This window comes from Tamandua tetradactyla, chromosome 3 (genome assembly GCF_023851605.1).
Source record: "Tamandua tetradactyla isolate mTamTet1 chromosome 3, mTamTet1.pri, whole genome shotgun sequence".
Taxonomy (NCBI): domain Eukaryota; kingdom Metazoa; phylum Chordata; class Mammalia; order Pilosa; family Myrmecophagidae; genus Tamandua; species Tamandua tetradactyla.
In genome coordinates, this window is record NC_135329.1 from 55,819,883 (window position 1) to 55,847,628 (window position 27,746).

At 37.8% G+C, this 27,746-nt stretch overlaps 1 long non-coding RNA gene across 2 annotated transcripts in view; it reads left to right on the forward strand.

Annotated features, from left to right (window-relative positions):
• The window catches only part of LOC143676088 (uncharacterized), a 61,872-nt gene that overhangs the window by 27,731 nt on the left and 6,395 nt on the right, over positions 1 to 27,746 (forward strand). For both annotated transcript variants that reach the window (XR_013171811.1, XR_013171812.1), the window contains exon 3: positions 1,947 to 2,050. This is a non-coding gene — a long non-coding RNA (uncharacterized LOC143676088). The remainder of the gene's footprint in view (positions 1 to 1,946; positions 2,051 to 27,746) is intronic.

Below are 27,746 nucleotides of genomic sequence, written 5' to 3' on the forward strand. Positions count from 1 at the left end.
AGGAAGAATTACGACTTGAGCAAGACATTTGGCCAAGTTTCTTATTTTACCTGGGTCTACAGTGACAAAAGCCAACTCTTCTACAGCATTTGCCGGGAGCTGTGTGAAGAGCTTTACCTAGTGGAATTCATTTAAGTGGGAAATTCAAACAAATTCAGGATTCAAAGGGTTGGACAACCCTTTGAAGTGGATGCTATTATTTTACAAATGAGGAAAGTGAGGCACAAAGAATATCATTAATTTCCCCAAGAAGAGTCCTCACAGATGGTGCTAAGGATTGGCCTCCACCAACCAGGCTCCAGACAAGGCTGGGCACAGTTAGGCAGTCTCCCCCAAACAGGGTGTTTGTTTATGTTTGGTCTGATTTAGTAAAAGTAATTCATATCGTAAAAATGATACAGCATTATAGAGAATTTGGAGAAAAGAATAAAATTCCTTCACATTGCCAGCACTCCACTGTGGTTTGCACGATGTGGTCGTGGAATACTCATTTGGAACCGCAGAACGGTTTAATGGTGTACAAGAGGCATGTGCAGCCTCACTCAACAGAATGATGCCATCTTAGAGTAGATCTCCAAGATGATTTGATTGCTTTCAGTCCAGAGCAATTTGAAATAGTCCTTTCATGGAGGAATGCTGTCAGCAGAAAGAATAAGGACCTCGGGCCTTCAGGAAGCTGCAGAGAATTGCAGCAACGGGGAACCTTTCACCAAGTTAAAGCCTAAAGCTAGCATATGCAGGATGCAGAACACAGCAAAGGGAAGCCTAGGGCTCAGAAGAAATCATCTGGGGAAGACCCAAGAGTCAAGTGCTGTGCTTTATGCCACAATAAATCATTTTCTACAGTTTCTACATTTCCTGAACAGATAGTGTGGTACATGGGCAGGGATGCCATGTAGGGTTGTGCAGGTTATTCACTGCACAAAGGCACCCAGCTGAGGGAATGCATTCGAGTTAGGATCCAGCCTGTCTTCTACTAACCATACAGTGTGCCCATGGGGTTTCCTTCTGTAAGTCACACAAAGGGACTCTGTGGGCCAACTGGCACCCGTAACTTACAGAGAATGAAATGTCCCCCAAGAAAAGATCAGCAAAATCTGGGAGAGGAAGACTGCAGGTGAATACTTCCTTCACCACACTGGCTAAGGTTCTCTTCAGTTCTCCAGAGAGCAAAAAGCAAGAATTGGTAACTATGCCAATTTGAATCTATTATGTACCCTAGAAAAGCCATGTTTTAATCTTGAGCCAATCTTGTAGGGGCAGCTGTTTCTTTGAATCCTGATTCTATACTGCAGGGCGGAAAATTTTTATTAGATTCTCTCTACGGAGATGAGACATGCCCAATTGTGGATGTGACCTTTTGATTAGATGGAGATGTGACTCTGCCCACTTAAGGTGCATCTTGATTAGTTTACTGGAGTCCTTTACAAAGGGAAATATTTTGAAGAAACCTCAGAGCAGAGCTGATACAGATGTTTGGAGATTGAGACAGAAATAGTCCAGGTGCTAAGCAAGGACTCACAGAAATAGCCAGAACCCGAAGAGAAGAAATCTCTATACCCAGCAGATGCTAAGCTAAGAGATGAAACCCAGAGTTTTGTTCCGGAGCAGCTGAGTGACTGCCCAGAGATGCTTAGAGAGGAAACTGCTGGCTTCAGAAGCTGGAAGCAACAGAACTGGGAATAAGGACCAGCAAATGCCAGCCGCGTGCCTTCCCAGATCACCCTTCCTTGAGCCAGGGTATCTTTCTCTGGATGCCTTAGTTTGGAATTTTCTTGGCACTAGAACTGTAAATTTGTAACTTAATAAATTCCCTTTTTAAAAGCCGTTCCATTCCAGCAGCTTAGCAAACTAATACAGGAACAAAACTCCTCTATTTTATTTCTGGTGTGTTGTATATATTTATGGCCAAGTTGTGCATAAAGTCTATCTGTTTCTCTTTCCAGAGTTTGGGTTCAGTTCTTCCCAACTGATCCCCTCGAGGTGTTGTTACAGATAGATTTGCTCACTGGACTCTACCTGAAAGCTGGAGTTGAGGACATGGTGCTAGGTAAAACCAAACAAGGAACCCTCTTTTCAGAGTTTTGCCTGGTGTGGCAAACAAGTATAGTCAATAATCTTTCTTAATATTTCTTCCCTTTCTTTTTTTTTTATCTATATGATGCTAACACAATTACATACTTTTTTTTCTGTGATAGAGTTTTAAAAAAATATTTTAATTAGCAAAATCGCATATGGATACAGACATTCTTAACATATCAACATCCCATACACGGTCTACAATCAATGGCTCATGTTATCTGCACATAGTTGTATATTCATCACCATGATCATTTTTTAGAACATTTGCATCACTCCAGAAAAAGAAAAAAGAAAAAGCTCATACATACCATACTCCTTACCCCTCCCTCTCATTGACCACTAGTATTTCCATAGACCCAATATATTTCAACCTTTTTCCCCTTATTAATTGCTTACTTTTTAATCTGTATTTTCACTCATCTGTCCATACCTTAGATAAAGGGAACATCAGACACAAGGTTTTCATAATCACATAGTCACGCTATTACATAATTTTGTATATTGCTTTTTGTACTTGATATATCCTATGCATTTCACATAATCTCTTCATCTGTCGTTTGTAAATAATGTCCATATAAATCCCAAATAAAGAGCTGGGTAAAGCTCTTTATTAAATCAATAATTATCAAATAGTGTATTTAGCAGAGAAATGTCAGCATGGAAGGAAATGTGCGGTGTGCCGGAGTGTTCTCTTCTCAGCCGTGCTCTTTTCATTTTCTCTGGTAAACCAAGATAAAGATGTTGTATGCAAGCTACTGATCCAATTTGCAAAGGACACTGTCCTGGAAAGGGTAGTAAGTCATTTGGACAAAGGGATCATGATTCCGGGAGTTTTCCCAGCAATCCCTTTCCTGGGACCTGCTATTTAACCCCACCACCAGCTGCACGTGTGCTGTTTTCTTCTAACAGCTGTGGCCGTAAGAAATGTCCCTGCCCTTTTCCAAATCCCTCCTTCTTCCCTTCCCCCCAAACCAGGTCCTTGGTGGTTAATTGGTGCAGTGCAGGAAGGATGGGCCAGAGAACCTTGCTCATTATGTAGGTATCGGAATGAGAGATTCTAAGTATCTCCAGGTAGCTTTATTATAACACATAAACTTGAGAGGTATTTTAATCACATTTTGTTTTATAACCTGAGAAGCAGCAGAGGAAGCTGGTTTAGAAAGAGACAGAGAGGCAAGACGCCAAGAGAAAAGAAAAGGGAGACAGCAAGAAGCCTGGCTTCTTTGTTGCTGAAGCCCTTTTGTTCAGAGAAATTCCCTGCCCTTTCCAAAGAGTCCTCATATCATGATAATGAAATTCTTCTTTTCACTTAAGCTGGTATCCATGAGAATTACAACTGAAAAAACCAGAAGTCAGTGGGCAGGTGCTCTGGAGGCTTGTTCCTCAGTGAATGCAAGTTCAATAAGATACTCAGTGTTGCGGAGATATTAAGAAAAATTACTGGAATTCCAGTGTGCAGAAATATCAAACCCAAAATTAGGGAGGAAAGACTGCATTCTGGGCATCACAGTTTTGATGTGACCTTAAAAAGTACCGCAAAGAACTTAGGATAACAAAGAACCCGTGAATCATGGTCTACACAGTAGGAGTGAAAGAATTGGGGATATTTTGCCCAAGAACTGGAGAATATTTTGTCAGAAAAGCATGGTATTTTCCAGACAGGGAGTGAAAGAACCAAGGTCAGAACAAATGGGTAGATTTTACACATGCAAATTTTGACAAGACATCTTTTTTTTTAAATACTGTTTTATTGAGATACACTCACACCGTACAGACCATCTGAAGTATACGATCACTGGCTCACAGTATCATCATGTAGTTGTGCATACATCCCAATGATTAATTTTGGAACATTTTCATTACTCCAGAAAGGAAATAAAAATAAAAAATAAAACCCAAATATTCCCATACCCCTTATCCCCCCCCGCCCTGTCCCTCATTGATGGATAGTATTGGTGTGGTACATTTGTTAACTGTTAATGAAAAAATATTAAAATATTTTTTAATATTTAAATATTGTTAACCATAGTCCATAGTTTGCAGTAGGTACATTTTCCCACATGTATCCATCTATTTTTTTTAAACATTTTCCCCCCATTATTATTTTTTATTTTTAATCCATAAGTTTTACTCATCAGTCCATGCTTTGGATAAAAGGAACATCAGACACAAGGTTTTCACAGTCACATAATCACATTGTGAAAGCTATATCATTACACAATCATCTTTAAGAAATAAATATGGCTACTGGAACATAGCTCTACAGTTCCAGGCACTTCCCACTAGCCTCCCTAATACACCTTAGACTAAAAAGGGGATATCTATATAATGTGTATGAATAGCCTCCAGGATAATCTCTCAACTCTGTTTGAAATCTCTCAGTCATTGACACTTTATTTTGTCTCATTTCTCTCTTCCCCCTTGTGGTTGAGAAGTTTTTCTCAATCCCTTGATGCTGAGTCCCAGCTCATTCTATGATTTCTGTCCCACATTGCCAGGGAGGTTTATACCCCTGGAAGTCATGTCCCACATAGACAGGGGGAGGGCTGTGAGTTTGCTTGTCATGTTGGCTTAGAAGGAGAGGTCACATCTGAGCAACAAAAGAGGTTCTCTGGGGTGACCCTTAGGCCTAATTTTAAGTAGGTGTAGCCTATCCTGTGTGGGGTTATGTTTCATATGAACAAACCCAAAGATTGAGGGCTTGGCCTATAGCTTTGGTTGTCCCCACTGCTTGCAAGAGTATCAGGAATTCTTCAAATGGGGAAGTTGAAATGGTCCCCTCTCTTATTACTCCCCCAAGGGGATTTTGCAAATACATCTTTATTCACTATTCAAATCACTCAGGATTTATTGGGGCATCGCACTGGACAAACCTACAAAATCTCATGGCCTATCCAAGTTTCCATGTACTTATAATGTTCAATTAACTTGTCCATATAAGTTATATTAGGAAATGCACTAGTCGAAATACAAATTTTGACAAGACATTTTTAACAGCTACTCAATGATGAATAAGTTTTCCTAGGAAGCAGGTGAGCCACCTGATGGAAAAAAGTCTTAACAGAGGTTGGCTGGTCATGCAGTAGGTGGGTATAGCAAAGGAGCCTCCCACAATGGAAATAGTCAGACAGGTGGTTCCAGCTCCATGATTCTGTGGTTGCTGTGAGAGTTTGTATTTTTGCCTCCTCTTCTCTAACCAGAGAATTGATGCTGTAACATATACTTAAAGAAATCCCTGGAATAAAATGTTTGAATAGGTTCTTTCTCTCCAAATTATCCCGAACTTGCAATGTCATTCCAGGGTTCCCGGACGTCTAAGCTGGTGAAGAGCTCCATCCCAACTGAAGTAGTAAAGGAAGCGTTTTCTGAAATGAATAACAGTTGTATTGTAGCTCTCCTTTACAATGGGTCCAGAAGCAGAGTTAACACCTCTCTCTGGTCATCACTCCACCTCTGGTGGGTACCTCAGGTCCAATTAGGCCAAGTAAGGGAATCCCCAAAGAAAAATGTTGCAGCAATTTCCCCGTAGTGGGTCACATAATAGGCTTGCATGGTGAGCTGGATTTTCTTCATTCTAAGTCCATAGACAGAAGGAGAAGGAAAGAATTATCTCCCCTGAACCTGTGATAGCTTTGCTCCTGAAAGAATGTTAAGTGGACCAGAAGTGTGGACATCACCTGGGAGCTGGGCAGAAATGCAGAATTTCAGGCCCTACTCCAGATATTCTAAACCAGAATCTGCATTTTAACAAGATCCCAGGTAATTCATGTGCACATGGAAGTCTGGGAAGTGCTGCTCCATGTACTTTTTACTACTTTTTTGTGTAAAGGTGTCTCTTCCTCTACTTCACTGTGGGGGTAGGGTCAGCACTTCATTCACTTAATTTTTTTTTTATTTAGAGAATTATGGGTTTACAGAACAATCATGCATAAAATACAGGATTTCCATACACCACTGTGTTAGTTTGCAAGCTGTCGGAATGCGATATACGAGAACTGGAATGGCTTTTTAAAAGGGGAATTTAATAAGTTACAAGTTCACAGTTCTAAGGCAATGAAATTGCCCAAATCAAGGCACCAACAGGAGGTTACCTTAATTCAAGGAAGATTCATGGGTTAGGAGCACTTTTGTCAGCTGGGTAGTTACGTGGCTGGTATCTGCCTCTCCAGATTTGGGCTTGCTTAACATCTCATGGCAACATCTGCTGGGCTCCAAGCGTCTTCAAACATCTGTGTCTCTGTTCTCCATGTGTCTGCATCTTTCTCAGCTCTGCTGTGATGTTTCTGTTGGCTCTGAAGCTTCTGTTGTTTCTCTTGGCTCTGTCATTTTTGAGGTTTCTGGCTGTTCTCAAAATGTTTCCTCCTTTAAAGACTCTAGTAATCTAATCAAGGCCCAGCTGGAATGGGTGGAGTCCATCTCTAGCTAACCAAAGTTAATAACCCACAACTGGGTATGTCACATCTCCTTGGAGAAAAGCTAATCAAAAGATTCCAACCTACAGTATTGAATCAGGGTTAAAAGAAATGGTTGCTTCCAGAAGATTGGATCAGGATTAAAACATGGCTTTTCTGGGGTCCATAATACTTTCAAACTGGCACAACCACCCCACCACCAACATCTTGCATAGTTGTAGAGCATTTGTTAAATTGATGATAGTACTTTTTTGTAATTGTACTATTTTTTAAACAGTAGTTATCTTTGTTACAATTGATGAAAGATTATTAAAATAGTACTATTAAATATCATCCATAGTTTACATTAAGTGCGTTTTCCCCATATATCACCCATTATTAAAACCTGTATTAGTGTTGTTCATTTGTTATAATCCATGAAAGAATATGCTATACTTGTACTATTAACTATAGTCCATTGTCTAAAGTAGGGTTCGTTGTGTTAAACAATTGTGCTGGTTTAAAAGGATGTATGCCCCCTAGAAAAGCCATGTTTTGATCAAAATCCCATTTCGTAAAGGTGGAGCAATCCCTATTCAATACCGTATGTTTGAAACTGTAATCAGATCATCTCCCTGGATGACGTGATTTAGTCAAGAGTGGTTGTTCAGCTGGATTAGGTGATGACATGTCTCCATCCATTTGGGTGGGTCTTGATTGGTTTATTGGAGTCCTACGAAAGAGGAAACATTTTGGAGAATGAGGAGATTCAGAGACAGCAGAGTAGAATGGCATAGCCACGAGAAGCAGAGCCCACCAACCAGTGACCTTTGGAGATGAAGAAGGAAAATGCCTCCCGGGGAGCTTCATGAAACAGGAAGCCAGGAGAAGAAGCTAGCAGATGATGCTGTGTTTGCCATGTGCCCTTCCAGATGAGAGAGAAACCTTGACTGTGTTCACCAGGTGCCTTCCCAGATGAGAGAGAAACTCTGACTGTGTTTGCCATGTGCCTTCTCACTTGAGAGAAAGACCCTGGATGGCCAAAGGTCATTGGCCTTCTTGAACCAACGTATATTTCCCTGGATGCCTTAGATTGGACATTTCTATAGACTTGTTTTAATTGGGACGTTTTCTCGGCTTTAGAACTGTAAACTAGCAACTCTTTAAATTCCTCTTTTTAAAAGCCATTCTGTTTCTGGTATATTGCATTCTGGTAGCTAGCAAACTAGAACAACAATCCTATGTTTTATCTTTTTATTTTTATTCTAGTAACATATACGACCTAAGGTTTCACCTTTTAACTCTATTCATCTACATTATTCATTGCTGTTGATCACACTCACATTAATTTGCTACCTTCACCATCATTCATTTCTAAACCTTTACAATCAACCTAAATAGAAATTCTGAACAAATTAAGCATCCACTCCCCATTCTCTACCCCCAGTTGATCCCCTGGTTACATATTGTGCTGGTCTGGGAGTGTTGTTGTCCCAGTTGGAAAGGATTATGTACCCTAGAAAAGTCATATTTCAATCCTGATCCAACTTGTGGAGGCAACTGTGTCTTTTAATCCCTAGTCAGCACATTCCAGCATGTTGGAAATTTGATTAGATTAACTCCACAGAGATGTGATGCATCTGACTGTGGATACTAATCTTTGATTAGATGGAGATGTAACTCTGCCCATTCCAGAAAGGTCTTGATTAGTTTACTGGAATCCTTTACAAGAGGAAACATTTTGGAAAGAGCTATGAGAACCACAAGAGCTCATACAGCAAGAGACCTTTGGAAATGAAGAAGGAAAATGCTCCTGGCAGAGCTTCATGAAAGAAGAAGCCTGGAGAGAAAGCTAGTAGGTGTTGCCATGTTCGCCATGTGCCTTTCCAGTTGAGTGAGAAACTCTGAACTTCATTGGCCTTTCTTGAGTGAAGGTTACCTTTTGTTGGTGCCTTAATTTGGACATTTCTATAGCCTTGCTTTAATTTGGACATTTTCACAGGCTTAGAACTGTAAACTCACAACTTAATAAATTCCCCTTTTAAAAGCCAATCCATTTCTGGTATATTGTATTCCGGCAGCTAGCAAACTAGAACAGTTATGTACCCCAGGAAAGCCATGTCCTTTAATCCTGATTCAATATTGTAGGATAGAACCTTTGATTAAATTGCTCTCATGGAGACTGACCCACTCAGTAGTGGTGTGACCTTATGATTAGATGGAAATGTGAGTCTGCCCATTCAAGTTGAGTCTTGATTAGCTTACTGGAGTCCTTTAAAAATGGAGACATTTTGGAAAGAACACAGTTTCTTCATAGCCAACAGAGATACAGATATTTCAAGTGCTTGGAGTGCTGACAGAGAAAGCAGACACTTAGACACAGACATTTGGGGATGCAGAGCCCAGTAGATGTCACCATGTGCCTTCTCATGAGATGCTAAGCAAGCCAGAACCAGAGTTGTGTCCTGGGGCTACTAAGTGAAGGCCCACAGATGTTTAGTGAGGAAGCCATGGGCATCAGAATCTAGAAGCAATGGAACCAGGAAAAAAGACCAATAGATGCTTAACCATGTGGATTCCGATGTGTGCTGGTTTGAAAGGATTTATGTACCCTAAAAAAGCCATGTTTTAATCCTAATCAATCTTGTGGGAGCAACTATTTCTTCTAATCCCTATTCAATAATGTGGGTTGGAAACTTGATTAGGTTATCTTCATGAAGATGTGAGTCACCTGCTTGTGGGCTGACCTTTCATTAGAGGGAGAGGTGACTCCACCCATTTCATGTGGGTATTGATTAGTTTACTGGAATCCTATAAAAGAGGAAACATTTTGGAGAGAGTTCTTTTGAGAATGAGGAGAGAGCTGCAGAACCGTGAGAGAATGATGAGAGAACCAGAGTCCACCCGCCAGTGACCTTTGGTGATGAAGAAGGAGAACACCACCAGAGAGCTTCATGAAGCAATAGGCTTGGAGAGGAAGATAGTAGACATTGTCATGTTTTCCATGTGCCTTCCCAGTTAAGAGAGAAGCCTTGAACTTCATCGGCCTTTCTTGAGTGGAGGTAACCTCTTGATGGTGCCTTAATTTGGACATTTTTATAGACTTGTTTTAATTGGGACATTTTCATGGCCTTAGAACTGTAAATCTGCAACTCATTAAATTCCCCCTTGTAAAAACCATTCCATTTCTGTTGTATTGTATTCTGGCAGCTAGTAAACTAGAACTCCATGTGACAGATACAGGCCTTTCTTGAGTCAAAGTATTTTCCCTGGATGCTTTAGTTTGGACATTTATCTGGCTTTAGAACTGTGAACTTGTAACTTAATACATTCCCTTTTTAAAAGTTGTTCCATCTCTGTTTTATTGCATTTTGGCAACATTTAACAAACTAAACACTGATATTCTAGATTCTAACTCTATGAGTTTTACTAGAATAATTAGTTCATATCAGTGAGATCATACAATATTTGTCTTTTTGTGTTTGACTTATTTCACTCACCATAATCCTCTCATGGTTCATCCATGCTTTACATACATCAGGACTTGATTCCTTTTTATAGAAGAATAATAATTGTATAGATATTCCATAATTTGTTAATCCATTCATCAGTTGATGAACATTTGGGTTGCTTCAATCTTTTTTTCGGTTGTGAAGAACACCACTCTGACTATCAGTGTGCAAATATCTGTTCAGGTCCCTGCTTTCATTTCTTCTGGGTATACACCGAGTAGCAGGATTTCTGGGTCATATGGTAATTCTATACTTGACTTCCTAAGGAACTGCCAAACTGTCTTCCACAGCAGCTGCACCATTTTACATTCTTGCCAGAAATGAGTGAGTGTTCCTATTTCTCCACATCCTCTCCAACGCTTGTAGTTTTCTGTTTTTTTTTTTTTAAGTAGTAGCCATTCTAGTGGGTGTAAAATATCTCCTTGTAGTTTTGATTTGCATTTCCTTAATAACTAGTGATGTTTAGCATCTTTTCATGTGATTTTTAACCATTTGTAGATTCTCTTTGGAAAAATGTCTATTTGGGTATTTGGCCCATTTTTAAATTGGGTTGTTTGTCCTTTTGTTGTTGAGTTGTAGAATTTGTTTATATATTCTGGATATTAAACCCTTATCGGATATGTGGTTTCCAAATATTTTCTCCCATTCAGTAGATTGTCTTTTCACTTTTTGTGAAAACAAAAACAAAACAACTTTTTTTTTTAATGCACTAAATTCTTTAATTTTGAGGAGGTCGCATTTACCTATTTTTTTTTCATTGCTTGTGCTTTGGGTGTGAAGGCTAAGAAATTATTGTTTAACACAAGTTCCTGAAGATGCTTCCCTACATTTTCCTCTAGAAGTTTTATAAAACTGGTTCTTGCATTTAAGTCTTTGATCCATTTTGAGTTAATTATTCTATGTGATATGGATAGAAGGTCCTCTTTCATTCTTTTGCATGTAGATATCCAGTTCTCCCAGCACCAATTGTTGAAGAGACTATTCTTTCCTAGGTGAGTGGACTTGGCCACCTTGAAAAAATCTCTTGGCCAAATCCCAACCAAAATCATTCCTGTTAACCCTAAAGAAGACCCGGGGCTCTATCTGAGATTCTATAGTTTTATGCACTGAGATTACTTTCCAGAAACATATATCTTCCAGATGGGTTCCTAGGCCAGATAAGTCCTGAAACCCAGAGGGGCCAGCCTCTCCAAGGACATCAACCAGTTCCATCCACTTATCCCACAATATCAACACCCCCTCCAACATGAAAAAGTTAGAAACGGCAGAGCCCAAATATCCCTAAAGATCGGGGAAAGGATCAAAGGAGAAAGAGGAGTTATAACAGAGAAGATAGGATTTCACAAATGAGTATGACTGCTGAATCATTCTGTTGATATTTCTTAGTTTCCAGTGTCTTGGAGCATCTTGAAGGAAAAACCTAAAATTGTGGAACAGTGATCCAAACCAAACTCTGAAACCTATTCTACAACTCCTTGCTATAGTGTACTTAGAAATTTATTGCTTTTTTGTATATATGTAATATTTCATAATAAAAACTATTTTAAAAAATCAACTGGCCATAGATGTGAAGGCCTATCTCTGAACTCTCAGTTTTATTCCACTGGTCTATATGTCTGTCCTTGTGCCAGTACCATGCTGTTTTGACCACTGTAGTTTTGTGATATCCTTGAAAGTCAGGAAATGTGAGTCCTTGAAACTCGTTTTTCTTTTCAAGATGCTTTTGGCTATTTGGGGCCTCTTACCCTACTAAATAAATTTTGTAATAGACTTATCCACTTCTGGAAAGCATGCTGTTGAAATTTTGATTTGCGTTGAATCTGTAAGTCATTTTGGGTCAAATTAACATCTTAACAATATTTAATCTTCCGATCCATAAACGTGAAATCACCTTCCATTCATTTAGGTCTTCTTTAATGCCCTTCAGTTTAATAGAAAATGCCCTTCAAGTTAATGCAAAAAATGTTTTGTAGTTTTCTGTATTCAAGTCCTTTATATGCTTGGTCAGATTTATTCCTAGACTTTTGATTCTTTTTGTTGCTATCATAAATGGATTTTTTTCTCATTTTCTTCTTCTGATTGTTCATTGTTGGTGCATAGAAACATTACAGATTTTTGTGTGATGATCTTTTATCCCACCACTTCTCTGAATTTATTAGGAGCTTTGTTGTGGATTTTTCAGGACTATCTGCACATAAGACCATGTCATTGGCAAATAAGGACAGTTATACCTCTTCCTTTCCCATTTGGATGCCTTTTGTCTCTTTTTCTTGCCTCACTGCGATGGCTAGAGCTTCCAATACAATGTTGAATAACAGTGGTGACAGTGGGCATCCTTGTGTATTTCAGATCTTAGAGGTAAAGTTTTCAGTCTTTCACCATTAAATAGGATTTTAGCTGTGGGTTTTCCACACATGCCTTTTAACGTGTTGAAGAAATTTCCTCCTATTTTTAGTTTTTTTGAGCGTTATTTTTATCAGTGAGGGGTGCTAGGTTTTATGAAATGCTTTTCTGTGTCAAGTAAGATGGTCATTTGGTTTTTACTTTATTCTGTTAATATAGTGTATTATATTAATTGATTTTTCAATGTTGAAACACCCTTGCATACCTGGGATAAATCCCATTTGATCATGTTGTATATTTCTTTAATGTGCTGTGGGATTTGATTTGCTAATATTTTGTTGAAGATTTCTGCATCTATATTCATAAAAGAAAATGGGCTGTAATTTTTTTTTCTTATGGAATTTTTACCTGATTTTGGTATTAAGGTGATGTTGACCTCATAGACTGAGTTAGGTCGTGTCCCCTCCTCTTCAGTTTTTTGGAAGAGTTTGAGCAAAAATTGGTATTCATTCTTGAAATGACTTGTGAAGTCATCTGGTTCTGGGCTTTTCTTTGGGAGGTTTTTGATGACTGATTGAACTTCCTTTCTTGTGTTTATGAAGTCTTTCATTTCTTCTAGTTAGTGTTGATTGTTTGTGTATTTCTAGGAACTTTTCCATTTCATCAGTTGGTCTAATTTGTTGTTCATAGTACCCTCTATGATCCTTAATATTTCTGTGTTCAATAGTAATGTTCCTACTCTCATTTCTGATTTTATTTATTTGAGTCTTCTCTCTTTTTCTCTTTGTCAGTGTAGCTAAGGGTTTGTCAATTTTATTGATCTTGCCAAAGAATCAACATTTGGTTTTTCTAATTCTTGCTATTTTTTTTTTGTTCTAACGTCATTTATTTCTTCTCTAATGGTTGATATTTCTTTCCTTCTCCTTGCTTTAGGATTAATTTACTGTTCTTTTTCTAATTCCTCCAAGTATGCAGTTAGGTCTTTGATTTTAGCTCTTTCTTCTTTTTAATGTAAATGTTTAGAGCTGCAACTTTCTCTCTCAGTATTGCCTTTGCTATGTTGTATTCTCATTTTCATTTGCCTTAAGTGATTTACTTATTTCCTTGGCAATTTCTTCTTTGATCCACTGATAGTTTCTGAGTGTATTATTTAACTTGTGGATTATCCAGTTCTCTGCCTGTTAATGATCTCCAGCTTCCATTATGGTCACATAAGATGCTTTATTTATTTTCAGTCTTTTAAAATTTATTCAGACTTGTTAGTGGCACACATGTGGTCTATCCTGGAAAATGATCCATGTGCATTTGAGAATAATATCATGTTGTTTTGGGGTGTAATGTTCTTTATGTCTGTTAAGTTTAACTACATTTATCATATTAAAGTTTTCTGTTTCCTTATTGATCTTCTCTCTATATATTCTATCATTGATGATAGTGGTATATTAAAGTCTCCATTTATTATTGTAGAGGTATCTATTTCTCCCTTCAGTTTTGCAAGTGTTTGCCTCATGTGTTTTGAGGTGCTGTGCTTAGGTTAGGTGCATAAATATTTATGATTATTTCTTCTTGGTGGATTGGCCTTTTTATTAAAATATGGTGTCCTTCTTTGTCTCTTATAGCAACTTTTACTTAAAGTCTGTTTTATCTGATATTAGTACTGTTATCCCAGCTCTTTTTTATTTACTGTTTGCATGGAATATCATTTTCCATCATTTAACTTCCAACTTATTTATGTCTTTGAGCCTAAAGTAAGTCTCTTGTAAATAACGTATAGTTGGATCATGATTTTTTATCCATTCTGACAATTTCTGTCTTTTGAATAAGGTGTTTAATCCATTAAAATTTGCTGTTATTACTAAAAAGGCAGTACTTAGTTCAACCATTTGTTCCTTTGGTTTTTATGTCATATCTTTTATTTTGTCACTCTTTTCCTTTATTGTAACTCTTTTACCGTATAGTTGATCTTTTGTGATATAGCTGATCCCTTCCTCATTTCTTTTTCATTATATTTTTTAAATGCTTTCTTTGTTATTACAATGCTGTTTATATTACACAACCTACACTTATATAACCATTCTCATGGCAGACAGCAGTGGGATCTGACCCTTCACGTAGCTTTCTGCTACCAGAAGGGACAGAAAAATCTACTTCCCCAAGATCAGGTGGGGTGGGGGGTGGGGGGAGCAGGGGCCAATCGCTGATCACCGCTTTTGATGAGCTGCTTCCGATCACTGTTTCTGAGGGTGGCCATTGTTCCAGCCTGCCCAGACAAAGGCAGTGGAAGATACTGATAGATGGTACATTTCCTCAGAGCTGTGGAGGACAGATAAAGGGCTGTATTGGCTGAGCCAGGGTTGAGTCAAGAAAACACAGCTTTGAGGAGTCCTGGAAGTAACTTTTGATGCCCTTCCTGGCCCTCCCTCTTTCCTCTGCCCAGGGTAGTTTGGATCCAGTCAGCTTGTCCTTTGTTCTGCCTGGGGAAGACTGACTTGGGAAACTCCTGACCTGTGTGCTCTTCCCTAATCCCATAATTTGTCCTCCAGACAAAATCAGTTTAAGACAATGAAAGCACTGTTAGAAGCAAATGGGGCAGACAGCCAGGGGCAAAAGTTTACCTGCTTAAGGTCCCTCAGTGAAAGACCTGGGAGAGGGAGGAGATATGTTTCCTAGGGAGTAAGGGGAGCATTCAAACTCTTATAAACAAGGGAACTCCTAAGGCCACTAGCAATCACAAGTCAGAACAAGATACAGGCCCAGAAAAGACAGACAGGATCCTGTACTTTGGAGTTACCTTGGGCTGACCTTCCTATTGGAAGGCTGAACTCTGATGGAGAGCATCAACCAACACAAACCCAATTTGCAAAGACTGTGAAAGACTGTTCTTTGAGATTTTCTCAGCTTTGTTAACGTCTGGTATTCATGGAAATCTCTGTCATATCACTACTTGGTTACAAACTCAAGAAATATACATCTCAGGAAATAAATCCCAGAGGTAACATTTAAAAAATATTAAAATGTGCAGTGCACAACAAAAAACATTACAAGGCAAACAAAGAAACAAAAAAATGATGGCCCATTCAAAGAAAGAGGATAAAAATCCAGAAAATGTCAACAGAGAAGACCAGACTATGGACATGCTATATAAAAGCTTTTCAAAAATGATCTTCAGTTGTAAGAACTCAGAAATGGATAGAACAATACTACCTGATTGTAGAAGAATAATGTAAGTAAACTGAATGAAGCCGAACGTCAGAATGATAGAGGGAATAGAGCTGGGGCATGTATGAAACCAGAGGGAAAGGTAGACAATAAAGACTGAGATGGAATAATTTAGGAATGCCTAGAGTGTGCAATGATAGTGACTGTACAAATTTAAAAATATTTTGCGTGAAGAAGAACAAAGGAATGTCAGTATTGCAGGGTGTTGAAAATAGATGGTCATTTGTATTTTAAAACTTCAACTTCTGTGTGAGACTAAAGGGAGAAATGTTATTTGATGCAAAATTTGTATTTTGGCTAGTGCATTTCCTGATTTAACCTGAATGGTCAGTTTAATTGAACAGCACAAGTTCATGGAACCTTGACTAAGGCATGAGATTTTGTTGGTTTGTCCAAGTTAATGTGATGCCCCAATAAATCCCAGAGTTTAAATTTAAACAGTGAATAAAGAAGTATTTGCAAAGTGCTCTCAGGGAAATGTGGAGAAAGGGGGAAAAATTCAACTTCCCCATTTGGAGAATTCCTGATATCCTCATGAGCAGTGGGGACAACCTAATCAATAAGCTGAGCCCTTGATCTTGGGGTTTGCCTCTATGAAACTTATTGTTGCAAAGGATAAGCTATGCCTACTTAAAATTATGCCTAAAAGTCACCCCAGAGAACCTCTTTGGTTGCTCAGATGTGGCTCTCTCTCTTTAAGCCAACATGGCAAGTGAACTCACTGCCCTCCCCATTCTACATGGGACATGACTCCCAGGGGTGTAAAACTCCCTGACAACATGGGACAGAAATCCTGGGATGAGCTGAGATTCAGCATCAAGGAACTAAGAAAACCTTCTCGACCAAAAGGAGGAAAAGAGAAATGAGACAAAACAAAAGTGTCAGTGACTGAGAGATTTCAAACAGAGTCGAGAAGTTATCCTGGAGGTTATTCTTACACATTATATAGATATCCCCTTTTTAGTTTATGATGTATTAGAGTAGCCAGAGGGAAGTACCTGAAATGGTAGAGCTATGTTCCAGTAGCCATGTTTCTTGAAGAAGATTGTATAATGATACAGCTTTTGCAGTGTGACTGTGTGATTATGAAAACCTTGTGTCTGATGCTCCTTTTGTCTACAGTATGGACAGATGAGTAAAAAGTATGGATTAAAGATGAATGAATAATAGGGGGAACAAATGTTAAAATAAATTGAGTAGACTGAAATACTAGTGATCAATGAAAGAGAATGGTAAGGGGTATAGAAAAAAAATAGGGGGAACAAAGGTTGAGGTATATTGGGTGAATGGAAATACTAGTGGTCAATGAGAGGAAGGGGTAAGGAATATGGTATGTATGAGTTTTTTTCTTTTTTCTTTTTGTTTCTTTTTCTGGTGTGATGCAAATGTTCTGGGGATGATCATGATGATGAATATACTACTATGTGATGATATTGTGAACCATTGATTGTACACCATGTATAGAATGTTTGTACATTAAGAATGTTCATTTTTGTATGTTATTTTGGTTTGTCAATTTTAAAAAAATGTAAAAAAAATATAGGGACAGCTCTCATATATGCAGACTGAAAAAGTCAACAAAATTTTAAAAACACACACAAATGAACAAATAATAGGGGGAACAAAGGTTAAAATAAATTGAGTAGATTGAAATACTAGTGGTCAATGAGAGGGAGGGGTAAAGGTTATGGCATGTACAATTTTTTTCTTTTTTCTTTTTTCTTTCTTTTGCTAAAGAGATGCAAATGTTAAAAAATGATCATGGTGATGAATACAAAACTATATGACGATATTGTGAACCATTGATTGTTCACCATGTATAGAATGTTTGTATGTCAAGAATGTTTATATGTTTGTTTGTTGTATACAATTAAAATACTTAAAAAATTGTTGAATGAAAAAAATGATCTTCAGTTTACTCCAGGAGATGAAAGAAAATACAGAGAAAGAACTAGAGCATATTAGGAAAAACAATGAATGGACAATATGAGAATTTCAATAAAGAGGGAGAAATTTTTTTAGAAACCAAATAGAACTACTAGAGCTGAACACCATAATAACTGATATGAAAAAATGCCAGGAGGGTTTGATGAGCATATTGGAGATGGCAGAAGAAGGACTCAGCAAACTCAAAGACAAGACAACTGAAATAAGTCAAGCTGAGGAGCAGAAAGAAAAAAAAATATGTATATAAACAAAAACAGCCTAAGAAACCTCTGGTCACTATCAAGCATCCCAATGTAAGTTTTATGGGAGTCCCAGAAGGAGAAGAAGGAAAGAAAGGGGCAGAAGGAATATTCAAAGAAATAATGACAGAAAACTTCCCAAACTTAGTAAAATATATGAAAACGCACAGCCAAGAAGCCCAGAATACACCAAACAGGATAAATTGAAAAATATGCCCCATCACATGCCAATCAAACTGTGATATGCAAAGGACAGGACAGAGTTCTGAAAACTTCAAGAGAAAAACAGCATATTATGTTCAAGGGACTCTCAATTAGATTAAGTGCCAATTTCTCTTCAGAAACCATACAGGCAAGGAGGCAGTGGATTGAAATATTTGAAGTGATGGAAGAAAGTACTTTCCCAAGAATTTTACATCATGTGAGACTTTTTTTTGAAAAATAAGGGGACAATTAAGACATTTTCAAATAAACAAAAACTGAGGGAGTTCATCGTGACTAGACCTACCCTACAAGCAATGCTAAAAGGAGTTCTTTAGACTGAAAGGAAAGGAAACTAGACAGTGGTTCAATGCTGCATAATGAAATAAAGGCTATCAGTAAAGGTAACTATTGTAAATGCCAATATTATTGAATTGCAGTTTTTGGTATGTGACTCCCCTTTGTACTCTGCAGAGAAGCTAAAATGCTAAGGCATAAAAAGTAATAAATCAATGGTTTTGGACAAGATGTACAAAGATATCCTTGCTATCAAGTATAAAAAGGTGGGGGGATGGAAGGGTTTAGGAATAGTGTATGTGCATGCTATTGAACTCAGGTTGGCATGAAATCAAATTTGATTGTTATATATGTAGATTGGTAAATTTTAGCCCTGTGGTTACCACAAGGAAAATAGATAAAACATATATCCAGATAGAAATGAGAAGGGACTCAATATGGTATAGCACAAAAAGTCAAATAAATGTGAAATAGACATTAATGGAAGGGAGGGACAAAAATGACACAAGACACAAAATGACAGAAGAAAGTCCTACATTATAAGCAATGGCATGAAATGTAAATGGATTAAACTCTCTGGTCAAAAGGCAGAGATATGTAGAATGGATAAAAATGCATGACCCAATGCTATGTTGCCTAGAAAGAGACTCACCTTAAATTCAAATACAAATATACCATGTGAGTAGTAACCAAAAGAGTGCTGGGGTAGCTATACTAATAACAGATAAAATATTTTTAAATATTTAAATATTTTTATGAGATGTTTAATGAGATTTTTATAAGATAAATTCTTATGAGAAGAAAAGATGGTCATTATATAAGACAGAAGAGTCAATTCCACAAGAAGATGCAACAATTTTTTTATATCTATATACATATATACCTAAAAGCAGAGCCCCAAAATAAATGAAGCAAATACTGACATATTTGAAGGGAGAAATTGACAGTGCTACATTAAGAGTAGGAAACTTTAGCACAACACTTTCAATAATTGGTAGAACAGAAGATCAGCAAGGAAATACAAGATTTGAATGGTGGACTAAACTAACTACATCTAACAGACATATATAGAATACCTTACTTAACAGCAAAAGAATACACATTCTTCTCCAGCACACATAGATCATTCTTCAGGATAGACCATTTGTTTTGTCACAAAGCGGATCTCAATAAATGAAAAATATCGAAATCATACAATGCATGTTCCCTGACCACAATGGAATGAAGCTAGATATCAATAATGGAGGGAGAAAAGGAAAATTCACAAATATTTTCAAATTAACCAACATATTCTTAAAGAACCAATGTGTTAACAAGGAAATCACAAGGGAAATTAAGAAATATCTTGAGGCAAATGAAAATGAAAATACAACACATGAAAACTGATGGGATGCAGGAAAGGCAGTGCTGAGAGGGAAATTTATAGCTCTAAAGTTAGAAAGAAGAAAGAAGAAAGATTTCAAATCAGAGACCTAACCTCAAATTTGGAAGAACTAGACCCGGTACCGCTGCTACTGCCTGCACTGCCACCTCCCCACAACAACCATGGCCACCCCCTGCCCCACAGCTGCTGCCACCACTGCCATCTATTTTCACTGCTGACTGTATGATTAGGGCCACAATCTTCAGTGAGTAAACATATCCCCCAGTTCTGTAGCATTTTTGGTCACATGTTCAGTGGAGTTTCTGAAGGGCAGTTGAGATTACTGCTGGGCACAGCACAGCCTCTTTGCAGATGAATGAACTATAGAAACTCATTACTACTCCACCAAACCCCACCCCCGTAACAGTGGCTAACCTGGACACAGAAGTGTTGAATTGAAATCCGCAGAGCATTTCACACGAGTTCTGACCCGGATGGGGTAAACCACAGTGCACTTCTTGATATTGCCTCAGTTTTACTGGATTGAAGAATCACTGCTTCTTTTTAGGAAGTTCATTTCCTTTCCCATCACTCCCAAATTCATATTCAAAGGGCTGAGAATTTCAAGTGCAATATATTGATGTAGACTTCAGTTTCTTTACATCATTTCTGTATTCAATTTTAAAAGTTCTTTCAAAATCCTTGTGAGTATTTTTTTTTAATAAACTAACACGGCTTGAATGAACAGCTCAGCTCTGGTGGGAGTCACATGCAAGAACATGAGATTTCTTGTAACACACACCCCTCCAATGAAACCTTCAGTAAATTTGCAGAGGAATTTAAGAAAGATGGAGTTACCGCAATAATAAGAGTTTGTGAGGCAACTTAGGACACTGTTCTTATAGAGAAAGGAGGCATCTGTGTCCCTGATTCGCTTTTTTTTTTTGTATGCTGTATGGTGGGGTCACATTTCATTATTTTTCCATGTGAGTATCCTGTTATTGCAGCACGATTTGTTGAATTTGTTTTTTGGGAAGTTCATGGACCGGGAATCGAACCCAGGTCTCCTGCATAGCAGGTGAGAATTCTACCACTGAACTACCCTTGCACCACCCCTGATTGGCCTTTTGATGATGGTATACCACCATCCAACCAGGTTGTTGATAATTGGTGAAGTCAGGTAAAGATTAAGTTTCGTGAAGAACCTGGTGGCTGCATTGCTGCTCATTGTGTTTCAGGTCTTAGGAAATCTCAGTGCTTGTTGCCCCAGCACTGATTAAAGGTGGAATGAAATATAAAGATGCAGCACAGTTCGTAAGACAAAAGTGGCATGGAGCTTTTAACAGCAAGCAATTTTTTTTTTTTTTTTTACATGGGCAGGCACCCGGAACCGAACCCGGGTCCTCTAGCATGGCAGGCAAGCATTCTTGCCCACTGAGCCACCGTGGCCCAACAGCAAGCAATTTTTGTGTTTGGAGAAATTTTGTCCCAAAATGTGGCTGTGCTTCAAAAACTCTAATGGCCACAGAAATAACTGTTTCATTCAGTAAAATTGGGGTGTCTGATGCTACTGCCTTAGAAGTGGAACTTGAGAGAGGACCTCATTTGTCATTTGTATTAGCCCATGTGTTGGTGAATAAGTCTAAAGAAGCTCCCATAGGAGCACTGAAAGCATTTTAGCATGCCACCTGTGCACCCCGTAGTTACTTCTGATTTTTTTTTAAATCAGAAAAGATCATTTTGTGTAATCAATTACTAAATAATTAGACTATTGCCACACAGCCCCTAAAACACCATTTGTGTTTCTTGAGAGAGGAGATACCATCATAATTAATGAAAAAAAAAATTTAAGGCAATTTTATTGAGATATAGTCACACATCATCCAGAAAAATATCTTTTGTGTTTGAAAAGTTAAATTAGTTTGCAGTGTTGGAGGGTTATATATGGTGCTAAAACCAATCGATTTACTTTATACAATCTGTACAGTAAACAACATGATAAAATTTGCTTTCTATCCAAACATTTTGTATCTTGTAAATATAACTATAGAAATACTTGTAATACATTTTGGAAGTATCTTTAATAGAAATAAAAATTGTGGTCTTGAGTACAAAAGTTATCAGATGGTGTTCTAATACTTGGTTAATTGGTTTTAGATTTTCAATTTCCCTCGCTAGGATCATGTAAATATTGTCAGGTTTCCTATGCTTGTCTATAGGAACCATAATCTTCCTGACATAAGTAATGCAGTCACCAGATTATAGCAAGAGAAAATGCAATCTCCTTTTAGTTGTAGGAAAAAAAACCCTAGAAATTGGTCATGTCGTACAACAGTATTCTTCCTGGTTAGTGCCCCACTTCCTAGAGCAGCAAGTTCTCTTGTCTTCTTATACCTTCACACAACTCCATGTCTGACCATGTATGACCAGAGACCAGGTGTCCAGTCACATATGGACATAACTCCTTTCCAGAGCAAAACTCTGGTTCCCCTATGTAGCTGCAGAAATGCAATATTTCAGAATCTATTCCTAAATGCTATTCTATTCACTAATAAATGCCTACTATTTGCAAAGCATGCAAGATTATGGCAGAGCATAAAAGATGGTGTCATCAGACTTAGGTCATCAATGAGTACCCCACCTCTTGACATAATTAAAATAATTTGTAATTTGATGAAAATATTTCCAAAAGGAGTGGAAGAATATGCAACCATTATTTTTTTTTCCTGCATTTGTACATGATTTTTTGTTTGTTTGTTTTTTTGGCATGCACAAGCTCTGGGAATCAAACCCAGGTATGGCAGGCGCGAAGTCTTCCACTTAGCCACCATTGCACCACCTGCATGCTTCTTCTTTTTTTAAAATTTATTTTGCATGATTTTTTTAAAAGTACAAGTTTTAAAAAATACATGAAGGTAGCACCTATCCTATATGTTTTATACTATACATTCCCTGATTCCTTAAATAAATTCTCCTTCAAAAGTGAAAAAAAACTGGAAGAACTCGAAAAATAAGCACAAACTAAATGCAAGGGGAGTGGAATAAAGGAAATAACAAAGATTAGAGTGTAGATAAATAAGACAGTATAAAAAACCAATGGAGAGAATCAACAAAACCAAAAATTGCTACTAAGGAGATCAATAAAATTGACAAACTTTTGCGAGACTGATGAAGGAAAAATAACGAAAATAAGAAATGAAAGAGAGAACATTACTACCAATCCTACTGAAATGAAAAAGACTATAAGAGGATATTATGAAAAACAGTATGCCAACTGTTTTGGTTTGCTAAAGCTGCTGGAATGCAATATACCAGAAATGAATTGACTTTTATAAAGGGGATTTATTAGGTTACAAATTTACAGTTTTAAATGGTTACACTCTAATGAAAATGTCAAATTAAGGCACCCAGAGAAAGATACCTTGACTCTGAAGAAGGGCCACTGGCACCTGGGACACCTCTGTCACATGGGAAGGCTCATTGCTGGCATCTGTTGGTCCTTGCTCCCTGTTCTGTTGCTTTCAGCCTCTGATTCCAGTGGCTTTCTCTCTCTTAGTGTCTGTAGGTCATTTCTTAGCTTCTCCAGGGAAAGCTCTGGATTTCATCTCCTAGCTTAGCATTTCCTGGAGCGTTTTTCTGTCTGCATCTCCAAGCATCTGTGTCTCTCTGCTCTCTTTATCAGCTCTGAGCTTTCTCTCTATATTTTTTCTTATATTTCCTTCATAGAGGACTCCAGTAAGCATATTAAGACCCACTCTGAGTGGGTGGCGTCACATATCCATGGAAGCAACCTATTCCAAAGACCCCACCCAACAATATGTCTGCCCCCACAAGACTGGCTTTTCTGGGGTACAGAACAGCTTGCAACCAGCACACTAACAAATTAGATAACCTAGATGAAATGAACAAATTTCTAGGAACACACAAAGTAACTACTTCATTCAAGAAGAAATAGAAGATCTCAACAAATCAATAACTGGTAAAGAGATTGAGTCAGTCAACAAAGATTTCCCAACAAAGAAAAACCCAGAACCAGAATGTTTCACTGGGAATTTTACCAAACATTCCAAGAAGAATTGACACCTATCTTGAGCAAACTCTGCCAAAAAAAAAAAACTGAAGAAGAGGGAACACTATACCTAACTCATTCTATGAGTCCAAAATCACCCTAATACCAGATAAAGATACCATAAGATAAGAAAATTACAGACCAATTTCTTTTATGAATATGGATGCAAAAATCCTCAACAGAATACTTACAAATGAAATCCAATAGCACACTAAAGAATTATATATCAAGATCAAGGTGACATTGATCACAGGTATGCAAGGGTGTTGCAACATAAGGAAATCAATCAGTGTAAAAAACCACATTAACACAATGAAACAAAAAACCCAAGTGACCATCTCAATTGTCACAGAAGAGGCATTTGACAAAACCCAACATCCCTTCCTGATTAAAAAAACACTTAGAAAACTAGGAATAGCAGGAAACTTCCTCAACATGAAAAACCTACAACTAACATTATACTCAGTAGGGAAAGGTTGAAAAATTTCCCTCTAAAATCAGGAACAAGATAAGGATGTCTACTGTCACCACTGCTTATTCAACACTGTACTGGAAACTCTTTCCAGAACAGTTAGGCAAGAAAAAGAAATAAAAGGCATCCAAATGGGAAAGGAAGCAGTACAACTTTCCTTGTTTGCCAATAACATGCTCCTATCTACAGAAAATCCTGAAAAACCCACAACAAAGCTCCTAGAGCTAATAAACAAATTCAGAAAAGTGATGGGGTTCAAGATCAACATGCAAAAATCAGTAGTGTTTCTATACACCAGCAACAAACAATTGGAAGAAGAAATTGAGAAAAAATTCCATTTACTTTAGCAAGTAAAATAATAAAATACTTAGCAATAAATTTAAGTATGTAAAGGACTTGTATACAGAAAACTGCAAAACATTCCTGAAAGATATTAAAGATATAAATAAATAGAAGGACATTCCACATTAATGGATTAATAGATTAAATATTGTTAAGATGTCAATTCTACCCAAAGTGATGTACAGATTCAATGCAATCTCAATCAATATTTCGTCAACCATTTGTGCAAAAAATGGGAAATCCAATTATGAAAGTTATATGGAAAGGTAAGAACCCTGAGTAATCAAAATCATCTTGAAAAAGAACAAAGTTGGAAGACTCTTGTCTTCCAATCTTAAAACTTATTACAAAACCACAGTAATCAGTACAGGATTATACTGACACAAAACAGACATAAAGAGCGATGGACTTGAATCAAGAGTCTAAAAGTCAACTCTCACATTTATGGCCAACTGATTTTTGATAAGGAGGCAAAGACTGCTCAATTGGGAAAAAAACAGTCTCTTCAACAAATTGTGCTGGGAAAACTGGATGTCCGTGCAAAAGAATGAAGGTGAATCCTACCTCACACCATATATAAAAATAAACTCAAAATGGATCAAGGACCTAAATATAAGAGCCAGACTATGAAACTCCCAGAAGGAAAAGTAGGGAAGCATCTACAGGATCTTGTTTTTGGCAATGGGTTTTTCAGACTTTACACCCCAAGCCCAAGTAACATGAGGAAAAAAAATTAATAAGATCTCATTGAAATTACAAACTTTGGGGCTTTAAGGGCTTTATCATGAAAGTTCAATGACAGCTTACACAAGGGGGAACAATACTTGGAAACCACATATCCAATAAGGGTTTAATTGCCAGAATATATAAAGGTACCCTACAACATAACAACAAAAAGACATACCTAATTTTTAAATGGGCAAGATAATAGAATAGACATTTCTTCAAAGAAGATGCACAAATGGCCAAAAGGATATTCAACATCATTAGCCATCAGGAAAATAGCTACTATTATATATTATATATATTGTATATTATAGTATAATATATTATACTAGATACTAAAATAGCTACTATGACAAAAACAGAAAATTACTAATTTATAAGAGGATACAGAGAATTAGAAATGCTCATTCATTGTTGGTGGGAACATAAAATGATGCAGCTGCTGTGGAAGAGTTTGGCAGTTAAGTATAGAATTATCATAAGACCCAGTGTCTCAGTTTGCTAAAGTTGCCAGAATACAATATACCAGAAATTGATTGGCTTTTATTGAGGGGGTTTATTAGGTTGCAAATTTACGGTTCTAAGGCCATGAAAATGTCCAAATTAAGGCAACAAGATGAAACCTGGACTCTGAAGAAAGGCCACTGGCATCTGGAATATCTCCGTCATCTGGGAAGACACATAGCTGGTGTCTGCTGGTTCCTTGCTCCCAGTTCATTGCTTTCAGCTTCTGATTTCAGTGACTTTCTCTGTGTGTCCTGCAGGTTTCTCAGTGTCTCTGGAGCATTTTTCTCTCTAAGCATCTTTGGGTCCTCTCTTAGCTTCTCTAGGGCAAATTCTGGATTTCATCTCTTAGCTTAGCATCTTCTGGGACATTTTCTTTTCCAAGCATCTGTGCTATCTCCAAAATGTCTCCCTCTTAAATGACTCCAGTAAGTGGAGTAAAACCCATCTTGAATGGGTGGAGTGCTGGTTTGAAACTGTGTTTACCCAAGAAAAGCCACATTGTTTGATCCTCATTCACTATTACTGGGTGGAATCATTTTGATTAAGTTGCTTCCATGGAGATATGACCCACCCAATTGTGGGTGGGGCCTTTTGATTAGGTGGTGTCCATGGACATGTGTCTCTATCCATTCAAGGTGGGGTTGCTTACCGGTGTCCTTTAAGATGGAACCATTTTGGAAAAAGCTTCAGAGCCCACACAACCAGAGACCTTTGGAGATGCAGAAAGAAAAAGCCCCCAGGAAAGCTTTTTGAAGAAACCAGTAGAGAAAGCTAGCAGATGTCACCATGTGCCTTCCCAGCTGACAGAAGTGTTCTGGACAGCATCAGCCTTTCTTCAGTGAAGGGAACCTCTTGCTGGTGCCTTAATTTGGATATTTTCATGGACTTTTAGAACTGTAAATTTGCAACTTAATAAATTCCCTTTATAAAAGCCATTCCATTTCTGATAAATTGCATTCCAGCAGCTTTAGCAAACTAAAACAGGTGGGGTCACATCTCCATGGAAACAGCCTAATCAAAAGGTCCCACCCAACAACAGGCATGTACCTACAAGACTGGATTAAAAGAACATGGCTTTTCTAGGGGTGTATAACAGTTTCAAACTAGCACAACATACCATAGACTATTATTCAGCTGTAAAATGGAATGACATTCTGATACATGCAATAACATGGATGAACCTTGAAGACATCATATTGAGTGAAACAAGCCAGATACAAAAGGACAAATATTACATGATCTCACTGATATGGAAGAATTAGAATAAACTCATAGAGTCAAAATCTAGAATATAGGTTACCAAGGGCTGGAGTGGGGGTATGGAATAGGGAGTTGAGGCTTAAAATGTACAGACTTCCTCTTTGGAATAATGGAACTGTTTTGGTAATGGTTCATGGTGATGGTAGTGCCGTACTGTGAATATAACTAACAGCACAGAATTATATATTTTAATATGATTAAAAGGGAAATTTTTAGATTATATATATATTACTAAGATAATTAAAAAAAAATCCATGGCCCTGCACAACACACACAGTACATGGCCCCTAAGTTAAACCATGGACTGTATTAAAAGTGCAATTGCTTTCATCAGCTGTAGCAAATGTACCATATTAATGCAATTAATAATAGGGTGGTATATGGGAACCCTTTATTTTATGCACATTGTTTTTTTCTGTAAATTCACAATTTCTCCAATTAAAAAAAAGAAAGAAAAAGTTTTGAAGCTCTGGCTCCACGCCAGATCAGTTGAATCAACATACATTTAAACAAGATCCCCACGAACAGTCCGTCCTGGAAGGTCTGAGAAGTACAGCTCTAAGGCACGTGCTCTCTGCTGCTTACAGACCCCAGATGCCTTATTCCCCTACATGACTCAGTCACTTGTCAGTCCCAACTTCCTCCCAGACAAACCAGTCATCACTGGCAGGTTCCCAGGTCCCAGGCGCCCTCAAAGACGCTCAGGGTAATTGGATGAATTGCCTATGAGCTTTTTGCTTCTGCAGTCCCTTAGCCTGGAATTCTTGTCCCCCAGC